This window comes from Hyperolius riggenbachi, chromosome 3 (genome assembly GCF_040937935.1).
Source record: "Hyperolius riggenbachi isolate aHypRig1 chromosome 3, aHypRig1.pri, whole genome shotgun sequence".
NCBI lineage: Eukaryota > Metazoa > Chordata > Amphibia > Anura > Hyperoliidae > Hyperolius > Hyperolius riggenbachi.
The window spans coordinates 183233295-183246882 of record NC_090648.1 but is presented as its reverse complement, the minus strand read 5'-3'; the positions used below and the strand labels follow the sequence as shown (position 1 = coordinate 183246882).

General features: G+C 45.2%; 1 protein-coding gene and 1 long non-coding RNA gene across 4 annotated transcripts in view; one reads left to right on the top strand and one right to left on the bottom strand.

The window, feature by feature from the left end:
- FAM227B (family with sequence similarity 227 member B) overlaps nt 1–13588 on the bottom strand; it is a 468573-nt gene that overhangs the window by 39970 nt on the left and 415015 nt on the right. The gene's annotated exons all lie outside the window — the stretch shown is intronic.
- Nucleotides 1–13588, top strand: part of LOC137563223 (uncharacterized) — a 58955-nt gene that overhangs the window by 22528 nt on the left and 22839 nt on the right. The window contains exon 2 of the long non-coding RNA XR_011030294.1: nt 11712–11818. This is a non-coding gene — a long non-coding RNA (uncharacterized lncRNA). The remainder of the gene's footprint in view (nt 1–11711; nt 11819–13588) is intronic.

Below are 13588 nucleotides of genomic sequence, written 5' to 3'. Positions count from 1 at the left end.
ATGTGGAGGAGGAGGTCGGGCTCAGGCCAGCATACCAAGTTAATGTTGAGGACGATGAGGGGTCTGGGGATGTTGGGGTGGCAGAGGTGGTGGGTGGGTCAGACTCAGGAGAAGAGTTGTATGATGAGGATGATGATCGGGACCATCTGTATGTGCCTCAGAGTCCGACCCCGGAAAACATGTTGTATCGTTTGTTTAGGTACTAAAATCTGCGTTCCCACTTCCCAGTACTGCCCGGGTCCACGGATCCATATAATTTTTTGGGCAGCACTATCAAACTGTGGTACTATGAGTGAGTTGCCATGGTCCTTCTGTGCTGTCACACTCACCGTCTGTCTGCAGATGGATTGTTCAACACAGCTACGCCATCTGACATGTAGTCCTTGACCATCTTCTCCAGGCGATTGGTGTTGGAGGACGTGGAACTGCCCGATTGCTGTTCTGTGGGCTGCTGCATGGGTGTCAGAAAATGTTCCCACTCCAAGGACACTGCCAATACCATTCCCTTTTGGGCACTAGCAGCAGCTTGTGTTCTTTGCTGCCCTCCTGGTCCTCCTGGGTTTGCTGAAGTCAGTCTGTCAGCGTACAACTGGCTAGAGAAGGAGGAGGATGTCAATCTCCTCTCTAAAGTCTCCATCCTTAAGGGCCTGCTGGAATTGTTCCATTTTTGACCTGTCTGACACTTTCTTCAATCAGTTTTTTAACATTGTGTTTGTATAAACTGGGTATAAACCCAGTAATTGGTGTTGTCCAGAATAATGAATAATAATGAATAGTCAATAATGCACGGGCCGCGTTCAATGCAGTCTAGCATGAATTGAGCCATGTGTGCCAGAGAATCCTGCCAGACTCCTCTGTCTTCATGTTCTTGTGATTGTTGTGATGCACCATATTCGTCACCAGCATCACTTTCTTCCTCTTCTGCTGTCCATTCCCGCTAAATTGTGGAAGTCCAACGTGCACCGCTCTGTCCCTCGGCATTGGGGGCATCCAATTCCTGCTCCAACTCCAGCTGTTCCTCGTCCTGTTCTTTGTCATAGCTGGGACCAGCGTTTCCTGAGGCAGGTTGCCTGATGTTGGTATCATCACGCTGATCGTTTTCATCTTCAGATTCCCCCACTTGCATCATGCCAGCGGTTTCCATCTTCAACATTGATTTCTTCAGTAAACACAGCAGTGGTATTGTAATGCTGACTGCAGAGTTGTCACTGCTCAGTCACAAGCAACGTGGATTGCTCAAAATTTTGGAGGACTTGGCAGAGATCCAACATGGTGGCCCAATCAGATCCACGGAAGCTTGGTAGCTAGCTGCTGGAATGCGCCTCGGCACTGCGCAAAAGCGTGCTAGCATGTGCAGCGTAGAATTCCAGCGCGTAGGGAAGGACATCACCCAGCGAGCGATGGTGCGCTAGATTGAAGCGCTCCTGCATCTCTTGGTGAGTCCTTCAGAAGCGGTACTGGACTTTAAAAAATGTTGTTTTTTTTTCCTTCAACAGAAGATCTGCCACGTTGGAGTGAGGAGGACGCCGCCGACCCCGACACCAAGCTGAACCCCGGCGAACTCCAAGCAGAGGATCTTCAGGAACCCTCAAGGCTTTGAGCAAGCTGAGGAGGATCAGCAGTCCCGACGAGACCTCTCCTCATATGTGACTGTGTGCAGTGGAGTAGAGCTCCCCAGAACAACCTCTCACTTGTCACTTTGTCACTGGTCACTTTGTCACTTGTCACTTTGTCATTTTGTCACTTTGTCTGTCACTTTGTCACTGGTCACTTTGTCACTTGGTCACTTGGTCACTTGTCCAGATGATCTCGGTACACCTCCTGCGATTCAAATTCCTGCACACATTGCTCTGGGATTTGGGTGTGATGAATGATGCATCTAACTGGCCGCCGGAGGCAATTAAGGCCTTCAAAACATTGAAAGCAGCTTTCTGTTCCGCCCCCATTTTGCGTCATGTTGAGTTGTTGACGTCATGTTCATCCTCGGCCTCGCCTTGCATTTCAGTGCGAGGTGCATTTTCCACAGAAAAAGGTTGTGAATCCGGGCACAACATTTGTGGCTGTTCTATTGACCTTTCACAGGTAGAAGATTGTGGGGGTGGGAATAGCTCCTCCGAATAGCCCATTGTGTCCTGAAAACTACTCATTGCATTGCTTTGCGCACGCATTTGTTTGTCCTCATGCAAGGCCTGAGTTGCTCCTGAAAGCGTGGCCTTCTCCTCCTGCGCCTCCTCCTGTTCCATCACGTCTGCTGCTGCTGGGTTAGCGTTGCCGCCCGGTCCCTGTTTATTGAACCTCTTATCTTTATTACATTTATGACTGCATGGCGGTACAAAGCATGCTATCCGCACGCTTCTTGGCCTCATGCAAGGTCTGGGTTGTTGTGTCTCAAAGCGTGGCCTTCTCCTCCTGCGCCTCCTCCTGTTCCATCACGTGTGCTGCTGCTGCTGCTGGGTTAGCGTTGCCGGTCCCTGTTTATGGAACCTCTCATCTTTATTACATTTATGACTGCATGGCGGTAAAAAGCATGCTATCCGCACGCTTCTTGTCCTCATGCAAGGCCTGGGTTGTTGTCTCTCAAAAAGCGTGGCCTTCTCCTCCTGCGCCTCCTCCTGTTCCATCACGTGTGCTGCTGCTGGTGCTGGGTTAGCGTTACCGGTCCCTTTTCCTGGAACCTCTTCTCTGTATTACATTTATGACTGCATGGCGACAAAAAGCATGTTACCTGTGCAAAGAAACATGACATTTTCCACATTTAAAAGACAGTTTTTCCTTTGAAACTTTACAATCAATTTTCTCAAAAACTATAAGCTCTTTTTCAAATATTTTTTTTCCTCTTGTACCCACTCCCAAGGTGCACATACCCTGCAAATTTGGGGTATGTAGCATGTAAGGAAGCTTTACAAAGCATGAAAGTTCGGGTCCCCATTGACTTCCATTATGTTCGGAGTTCGGCGCGAACACCCGAACATCGCGGCGATGTTCGGCGAAGTTCGCGAACCCGAACATCTAGGTGTTCGCCCAACACTATTATAAATCTGCTAAAAATATAATGCAGACAAATCAAATATGACATTTTCCTGGTCATTAAATAGACAGCATAATTTAAAAATAATAATTCTACATAAGCAACATGACTTGTTTTAGGTTTAAGTTATCCCTCAATTAAATTTAAACAGGAAGTTCAGCAGGGTCTTTGTACTTATTTTATATAAGCATTGAGTCATTTATTCTATTTTCACTTCCCCAGAATATTCTTTAGGTTCTGGCTTAATGTGTATTCTCATTTTATTAAATAATAACTAAATTAGAAATCTTAGTTTACACAATGTTCAATGTGCCACTATTTTCTTAGTCCTGTTTTTTTTCTTCAGATGACAGAATGGCAAAAGCTTGGAATTACTGAACATACTAATGTGTGAATTGTTACTGTTCAAATGACTGGCTCTCGGCCATAACAAACATTTTAGTTTGTGAGTTCCTAGTTGCCAAATGAGCCATTTAATTTCAGCCACATATAACAGCCTATTTGACTGCATGTCAGTAACATAATCCATAGATGACTGGTATCCAATGTTGCTGAATTGCTGGAGACTTAGACATTCATGGGTGTTATAAGACCTTGGAAAATAGTCTTAGTAATTGGGCACCAAAGGGGATTGGCTGATGCCGGATAAGTAAGCTTTTTAGTTGCTTGGGACTCAATGTTAGGCCTAATCAGAATCGATTTTATTTGGCCAATTAAGTTTGCACTTACAAGGAATTTGACTTGGCAGTTGCTTAACAGACAGAAACAAAACAATACAAGGACAGACAGTATATATATTACTAGTCAAGGGCAGTATGTAAGTTCTAGTGGCAATAAACAGAGTGTTAATTTACAGTTCTGTGCTGAATGCTTTCTAGTCCTAGCAGCTCTAGACTGGTTCTGCATTAAGCATGGCTACCGCCTGCGTGAAAAAAACTGTCCATAGGTTTTAGTTGCGATTGACCAGAATTTTACTCCTGAAAGCATGAGCTGAAAGATGGAGTGAGCAAGGCGAGAGTGGTCAAAGGCAATCTTGGTTGTTCTCTTTCTGCACCTGCTAACAAAGATCCTGCAGGGAAAGTAAGCTACAGCCAATCATCCTTTTCGCTGTTCGGATGATGCACTGTAGTCTCGCCTTTTCTATTACTGAGCAGGAACCGAACCATACAGTCATGGATGATGTCATGTTTGATTCAATGATCGCAGTGTAGAACTGCACCATTAATTTTTAAAGTAGGTCAAACTTTTTCAGCTGCCATAGGTGGTGCATCCTCTGTTGCACTTTCTTGATGATAGTATGATAGTCACAGTATTCTTGTCCCATTTTAGGTTGTTTGAGATTGTGGACCCAAAAAACTTGAATGACTCTACCTGAGTTGTAGATCCATTTATGGTTAGGTGCTGGGGGGGATCTTCTAAAGTCTTATCATCTCTATGGTTTTGAGAATATTTAGTTCCAAGTTGTTGCTGCTGCACCAGGTGTAAAGCTGTCCCACTGCATGCCTTTATGCTGACTTGTCCCCTTTTTTTTATGAGACCAACTACTGTAGTAGCATCTGCAAACTTCAAAACCCTAACAGATGGGTCTGTGGAGTTGCAATCATTGGTGTACAATGAATAGAGCAGTGGGGGAAATATACAGCCCTAGGGTGCACCAATACTGACTGTCAGAGTGCTTGATGTGCGTTTCCCAAGTCTAACCTGCTTTCTCCTGTTGGTTAAGAAATTGCTTATTCAATTGCAGGTGGATTCAGGTATGTGTAGCTGAATCTAGTGATGTTCGGATACCCCTTTTCAAAATCCGGATCCGATTCGGATCCGGATACCCAGATATGCGATCCGGGCCGGATAACAGAGTTCAAAATTTTCAGATCTGAATGTAAATCGGATATCCGACCACAGTATCCGGGCTATCCGGGCAAATTCGGATATCCGGATAGAAAAACCGGAAGTGGCCTTTAAATTGCTTTAACCACTTGCCGACCGCACGCTTATACCGTGCGTCGGCAAAGTGGCAGCTGCAGGACCAGCGACGCAGTACTGTGTCGCCAGCTGCAGGCTGATTAATCAGGAAGCAGCCGCTCGTGCGAGCGGCTGCTTCCTGTCAATTCACGGCGGGGGGCTCCGTGAATAGCCTGCGGGCCGCCGATGGCGGCTCGCAGGCTAAATGTAAACACAAGCGGAAATAATCCGCTTTGTTTACATTTGTACGGCGCTGCTGCGCAGCAGCGCTGTAAGGCAGATCGGCGATCCCCGGCCAATCAGCGGCCGGGGATCGCCGCCATGTGACAGGGGACGTCCTGTCACTGGCTGCACAGGACGGATAGCGTCCTGTGCAGCCCAGATCTCCCGGGGGAGCAGGTAGGAGAGGGAGGGGGGAGAATGTCGCCGCGGGGGGGGCTTTGAGGTGCCCCCCCCGCAACATGCCTGCAGGTAGGAGCGATCAGACCCCCCCTGCACATCATCCCCCTAGTGGGGAAAAAAGGGGGGCAATCTGATCGCTCTGTGTGGCCGCGGATCTGTGCTGGGGGCTGCAGAGCCCACCCAGCACAGATCCAAACAAACAGCGCTGGTCCTTAAGGGGGGGTAAAGGGTGGGTCCTCAAGTGGTTAAAAAAACGTTTTTAGGGTATATGAGGCATGTAGCATAATTATTTTGTAAAGGAGAACACCAATTGATGATTTGGGGACTTAACCACTTGCCGACCGCGCACTCATAACGCGCGTCGGCAAAGTGGTAGCTGCAGGACCAGCGACGCAGTATTGCGTCGCCAGCTGCAGGCTAATTAATCAGGAAGCAGCCGCTCGCGCGAGCGGCTGCTTCCTGTCAATTCACGGCGGAGGGCTCCGTGAATAGCCTGCGGGCCGCCGATGGCGGCTCGCAGGCTAAATGTAAACCCAAGCGGAAATAATCCGCTTTGTTTACATTGTACGGCGCTGCTGCGCAGCAGCGCCGTAAGGCAGATCGGCGATCCCCGGCCAATCAGCGGCCGGGGATCGCCGCCATGTGACAGGGGACGTCCTGTCACTGGCTACACAGGACGGATAGCGTCCTGTGCAGCCCCGATCACCGGGGATGACAGGTAGGAGAGGGAGGGGGGGAATTTCGCCGCAGAGGGGGGCTTTGAGGTGCCCCCCCCCCGCAACATGCCAGCCAAGAGGAGCGATCAGACCCCCCCTGCACACCATCCCCATAGGGGGGAAAAAAGGGGGGCGATCTGATCGCTCTGCGTGCTGCCTGATCTGTGCTGGGGGCTGCAGAGCCCACCCAGCACAGATCACAGAATACTGTGCTGGTCCTTAAGGGGGGGTAAAGGGTGGGTCCTCAAGTGGTTAAAATCCCCCCCCCCCCCCAAAAAATAGCTGTAAATTAATATCAGGCCTAGGTTCCAGACAGCAGTCGTGCACCCCACATTGTGTCCAAAGTCCAACCGCACAACTGGGACATGACAGTTTTCACCCCAGACACCTCCAAAAAATTACGCAGCAATTGTGTTTTGGGTTAAATATAGGTGGTATCAGTGGCCTGGCGGTGGGAGCTGCACAGGCAGCAGGAGCAGGGCAATGCAGCAGCAGGTGTAACGTGTGCCAGGAGCATGCCGGATGTGGCACGTGCCAAGTGCCAGTCAGACAGCAGAGGAGAAGACACTAGTGCACACTAACTGTCACACTGGCACTGCTCACAGCATAGCAGTCCTGTAGAAAGCTAACACAGTAGTACTACTACTCTAACATCTACTAGCACTGACTGCAGTACTACAGTACTAACTAAACAATAGAAGAATCTAGCTAAACAATAGAACAGGTGTGACTAGATTACAGAGAGCAGAATATGTCTTCTACCTGCATGAGACATTTCGTGAGATTCAGACGTTGCTAACGGCCATGGCTGCGATTTATGTACGTTAGAATTGCCACCATTGAAATTGCCCAAATAAACAGGTTTTTGTGACCCTAGGCTATGACCTCTTTGGCCTAGGGGCCCGAAACTCACCAGTTATGATCCCCCTAACAGTTCCTACAATGCTAGAAAATTTGCCACTGCTGAGCAATTGCCCTTTGAAAAGATGGGAGATTTTGGAAAGTGAAATAGGGAGCCAATGAAAGCCTATGGGGGATTTGACTACTTTTTCACCCCTGTAACTCTGGTTTGCAGAGATGTAGGGAACCCATCTTTGGAGTCCAAGTCTAACAATATGTCTTCTACCTGCATGAGACATTTCGTGAGATTGAGACGCTGCTAACGGCCATGGCTGCGATTTATGTACGTCAGAATTGCCACCATTGAAATTGCCCAAATAAACAGGTTTTTGTGACCCTAGGCTATGACCTCTTCGGCCTAGGGGCCCGAAACTCACCAGTTATGATCCCCCTGACAGTTCCTACAATGCTAGAAAATTTGCCACTGCTGAGCAATTGCCCTTTGAAAAGATGTGAGATTTTGGAAAGTGAAATAGGGAGCCAATGAAAGCATATGTGGGATTTTACTACTTTTTCACCCCTGTAACTCTGGTTTGCAGAGATGTATGGAACCCATCTTTGGAGTCCAAGTCTAACAATATGTCTTCTACCTGCATGAGACATTTCATGAGATTCAGATGTTGCTAACGGCCATGGCTGCAATTTATGTACGTCAGAATTGCCACCATTGAAATTGCCCAAATAAACAGGTTTTTGTGACCTTAGGCTATGACCTCTTCGGCCTAGGGGCCCGAAACTCACCAGTTATGATCCCCCTAACAGTTCCTACAATGCTAGAAAATTTGCCACTGCTGAGCAATTGCCCTTTGAAAAGATTTGAGATTTTTGAAAGTGAAATAGGGAGCCTAATGGAAGCCTATGGCAGAATTCAGCACTTTTGCACCCCTATAATTCTGGTTGGTTATCATCACCCACCGACTTTAGCAGTTAATAGCAAAGGCCCCTTACATCCTAGCAACACCAAATTTGCAGGATATGTTAAAAAGATAGCAGGAAACAATATTTACCTCCCTGGCGGTAAGCCCGTGCTGAGCACGGGCTATGCCGCCGGAAGGCACCGCTCAGGCCCCCCTGGGCCGATTTGCATAATTTTTTTGCTACACACAGCTAGCACTTTGCTAGCTGCATGTGCAATCCGATCGCCGCCGATCCGCCACTATCTGTCGCACCACAGCCGACCCCCCCCCCAGACCCCGTGCGCTGCCTGGCCAATCAGTGCCAGGCAGCACTGTGGGGTGGATCGGAGTCCCCTTTGACGTCACGACGTTGGTGACGTCACGACATCGATGGCGTCGGTGACGTCACGACGTTGATGACGTCGGTGAGGTCATCCCGCCCATCGCCATGGCGATGGGGGAAGCCTTCCAGGAGATCCCGTTCTTTGAACAGGATCTCCTGATCTCCGATCGCCGGAGGCGATCGGAGGGGCTTGGGAGATGCCGCTGAGCAGCGGCTATCATGTAGTGAGACATTTTCTGCAAGTGTGGGGTTTCTAGCTTTTAAAGCGGCTTTGCTATTAACTGCTAAAGTCTGCGGGCGCTTAATTTTCCCACGGTCAGAAGGAGTTACTTTAAAATTGATTTTCTCAAAAACTATAAGGTATTTTTGAATTTTTTCCCGCCTTCTTGTAGTCACTGAAAGATCTCAGGTGTTAGACACCTTGAAACATCTTTTCCATCACTTTTGTGGCCAGCATAAATTTTTCTATTTTTCAAAGTTCGCATCCCAATTGAAGTCTATTGCAATTCGCAAACTTTTCCGCAAACCGAACCTTCCGCGAAGGTTCGCGAATCGGGTTCGCGAACCGAAAATCGAAGGTTTGCAACATCTCTATACAATCTATCTACAATACAAAGCAATACAGGTGAATATCAAGTGTTGGAGTGTAAAAACGCTAGGTGCATTGAACAATAGATGCACTTGCACAGACAGAAAGCACTGGAGCAATCTCTCAGTACAGTCAGTCAGTAAGTCGCAAGCAGGACGAGTGAGGCAACATGGTGCCCGCTATTTATAGAGGGGGGGCTTGGCCAGGCTCCCCCTCTGTGATTGGCTGCAGTCAGAGGGCTGGGAGCCCTCTGATTCGCTTGTGAGGACTCAAGGTGACGTGACATGACGCTATCCGAGCGGATGACGCTATCCGAGCTCAGATAGCTAGGATATCTCTGGATAGCTGATTGCTATCTGAGTGCGCTCGGATAGCACAGCCCGGATAGCTAATACTATTGGAGTTCGGTATTCGAGCTCGGATAGTGAAAAAAGAGCTAGGATATCCGAGTATCTCGGATATCCGAGCTCGGATGAGCATCACTAGCTGAATCCATCTGCAACTGGATAAGCAATTTCTTATTACTAACTAATACAGTACTATACCCCACTCTATATATGTATTAGATGTTAAAATACATTTATTGAAAGCATATTAACCTTGGGGGAACCGTGGAACCCAGTCTTTAAGCACAGCAGTGCCCACAGACAGCGTAAGAAGTTGGCTGGTTAGTTGTGTTCCAGATAACTGGGACTATTCTACACAATAATTCTATGTATTGGCTGAGTTTAATTTTTGTTTTGGTGTTAGTTTTGTTGCGGAGATTCAGTTAAAATAGTCTCACAATGTCAACTTGGTACACATGCAGACTCCTCTGAGAAAGCAATATATTTTAGTGTACTGATCTGGTAATATGAATTTAATGTCTGTGGCCAGCTGTAAATAACATGCAGGCTGGAGGTTTTTATAGAATATAGCTCATCTAGGGATAATGTATGTTAGGTCATACTTAACATTTAGCAGTTTACACATTTTACAAAGTTTTTAGGACATATTTACAGTAGTTATAAAAATATTTGTGTTAATAAAGTCCATAATGAATGAAATAAAAAATCCTTTTGGCATGTGTATGCCAACATTACCAATCTGCAACTGCCTAACGCTGATGGGCGGTCCTGGGATGGCTCTCCTGGGACCGCCTAACATGGACTGGCGGAAAGAGCAGTGAGCAGGGATTAGCAGGGAGCGTGCCCGTTCCCTGCACATTAACAGAGCGTGGCTCTGTTAGCCTGTCAGCCACGATCGGAGCTGGCCGACTGCAATGTAACAAAAAAAGATAATCATTTGTACAGCGTTGCAATCTAGTGCAGCACTGTACAGGGGACAGCTCTATCACTTAGCTGTCCCTCTGATTGGCTCACAATCTAATCCCTCTCATAGGCTGATGCCTATGAGAGGGGAATGCAGTGTACGGTGCACAGTCAGGGACAACTAGTGGGCAGGGAGAGGGGGGGGGGGAATTATTTTTTTTAAATAAAAAAAATAACTTTAAAAATGAATAAAAAAATACAAATTGCAGCAGCAGAGTCCACCAAATTCCTCAATTAGTGGAAAGAAAAGGAGGCAAAATTAATTTTGGTGGTAAGTTGTATGGCCGAGCAAAAAATCGTTAAAGCTGTGCAGTGCTGAATTGTAAAAAATCACCTGGTCACTAGGGGGGTGTAAGCCTGTGGTCCTATACGGGTTGATTTCAAAGACTTGAATTTTGAGCACAGTAATTCAACATAGACACAATTTGTTTCCACCAGTTGCAGACCAACGGAAACAAGGACTAACGGCAAATGATTTTAAATATACATTTTCACTGTGGAAAATATATTTTTTTTAAATAGTTAAATCTTGATTGAAATTATTGTCCAGTGCAGCCAATTTTATAACACAAAAAACAAACATCTAGTTCTCATAAATGCAGAGGTTACCATTTTATTAATATCTCTACTTTCACTAGCAATAGAGGTTTAATGGTACTGGCAAGCCTGTCATACAGTCATATTTTCTGCTAGCTGGCAAACATTTATGAGTGAAACTTTGGGGGGTTTATTCTGGGCCCTCACAATCCATCTAGTTAGGCCATAACTGGTCTTAGCAGTGGTCTCTGTAGTGATTAAGGGCTCATTCACATCTAGGGCATTTTCAGCCTTTTTTCAAGGGCAGACGATTTTCAAAATCACCCACAAAACACTTGTGCAATAAATCTCTATGAGAAGGTTCATATCAGCGTGTTGCATCCACTTTGCGCTCTGCAAAGCTGTGCCTGTACCATTTTTGGGGCAATTTTGCTCTAATGGAAGGTATAGATAGAGTGCTAAACGCTCACAAAATCGGTTTATGCGGCGATTGCTTTTGCGTTTTTAAGAATAAATACATTATATTTATTCTTTTTCAAAGAGTTGCAGTAAGATAGACCACATTAGAACATGTATAGGAACTTATAGGATAGAAGAAATAAGGCTGAAAATTTTGTTACAGAGTCTCTTTAAATGATGATAAAAAAGCCAAACCGTTGCATTGTAAACCTGAAGCTATCATGTGGAAGTGTTTTGCTATGTGAAAAACATTAGAATCTCTACTTTTAAATTGCTGGGGGGAACAGAACAGTTAATCTTTATTTGAAATCATTAAATGTGAATGAAAGAGACTACCTGGAAACAATTATTCCACTAAGAAAGGATAACTGCAATTAAGGAGACCCTCAGTTCCGAAATGCATTTGGTTAATGTTTAAACAGTGAAGAGGGATCCTAACCTCTGTTTAGCCAATACAGTGTGAAGGTAATTGAGAAGTAACATGTTAACATTGTTCAGAATTGTGTCTTCTGTATGCTTCATAAATTCCTCTTGTAAATAAAGCATTATTTTATCTTTTATTTGTAAAGCTTCATCATATTACACAGTGCTCTACCGTTAATAGGGGGCTGAAAAAGACAAATCTGCATACATAACCAGAAACCATGAAACAGGAGAAAAAGAGGACCCTGTCCAGGTGAGTTTACAATATTTGATGTTTTAGGACAGATTATCTTTATAAATAACATGCCAACACAGTTAGCCATATTAATGTAATAAGACTATGGGCCTGATTAACGAAACCTCAGGAATGTACTTTGAAATCCTTTGGTTTGTAATGCCCATCAATTACATTTATTATGCAGGAATTGATTGCTTGTGTGCATGGCCTGTGACCTGCAGCCATTTGCAGAGTTTTGCACCTAAAAAGTTGCAATGGACTACCATAAAATCTGGAATTTGTGCAAGTCTGAGTGCAAGTCCCTAGCAGTGTGGTAGCTTAATTCACCAGTGGTAAGTGCTGACAAGTGTTAAAATCAGATAATTTTAAAATACTTGTGTATCTGGGTCACTGGATATACCCCTGACTTCTACAAATATAATCTCCTTCCCCTTGTTCAGCATACCAAAAACTAACTTATAAGCTGGTAGGGGCTTCCCTTATCGATAGTTGGTAGAATAAACCTAATTAAAATGAAGATCTTACCTAAATTTCTAAATACATTCCAGAACTGTCCTATTTGGATTCATAAAACCTTCTTTACACAGCTCAACTCAATCTTGGTAAGCGTCTTTTGGTATCATAAAATGCCTAGACTCAGCCTCAAAAAGTTACAAAGACCTTGGACAGAAGGTGGATTAGTGTTCCCCAATCTTTTTAAATATTATATAGCCAGCATATTAGTCATGGCGAATGGGTGGTCCAAACTGGATAAAACTAACGCTGCTATGGTCTTGGAAGCTGCGCAGGTTGGTTCCTTTGAAGCACTATCACAACTCTTGTACAGGGGAATTAAAGCTCCTCTAACTGGTTCAATGAAAGTAGTCATAAAGGCATGGAATCTAGTTCACAAATGAAATTCCTTGGGCTGCAATCGGGTTTCCCCAAATACGCCTCTCTGGAATAACCCATTATTAGGTAATTTGTATACTATACCAGACCCAATAATTTGGATCTCTAAAGGTATTAGTCTTACAATACATATCCAATCGGGCACAATTATTGAATTTGACACACTTAAAGGACAACTGAAGTGGGAAAAATAGGAGGCAGACATATTTATTTCCTTTTAAACAATACCAATTGCCTGGCAGCCCTGCTGATCTATTTGGCTGCAGTAGTGTCAGAATAACACCAGAAACATGCATACTGCTAACCTTGTCAGATCTGAAAATAATGTCAGAAACACCGGATCTGCTGCATGCTTGTTCCGGGTCTATGGCTAAAAGTTTTAGAGGCAGAGGATCAGCAGGACTGTCAGGCAACTGGTATTGCTTAAAGAAAATAAATATGGCAGTCTCCATATCCCTCTCACCCAGTTGTCCTTTAAGGAGTACCTCTTCCTAACTAATAGGGATTTTTTTTTGTTGTCTTCAATTAAGTCATGCTTAACGCTCCCAATTTGGGACCAACCCTGTCCGCTTCCTTACATATGATATTGAAGTTATCCTTAGGAATGAAAATTTTACTAAAGCTTTATCAGCTATCTACCAAAATGTTATTCTGCTTACCAAACCCACGTTACTGTCATTAAACAAAAATGACTAGATGTGTTGCCACAGTTGGAAGATGCGGAGTGGGAGGAGATGTGGATTAAACCCTTTGAATATCTAATAGCATCCAGAGATAGACTAATCCAATTCAAGATCCTACATAGGGCATACATCACCCCAGTCAGGATATGCAAGGTACACCCCACTTGGTGTTTACTAGGTCTCACAACTACAACCGCTCGTACTAGGGCTC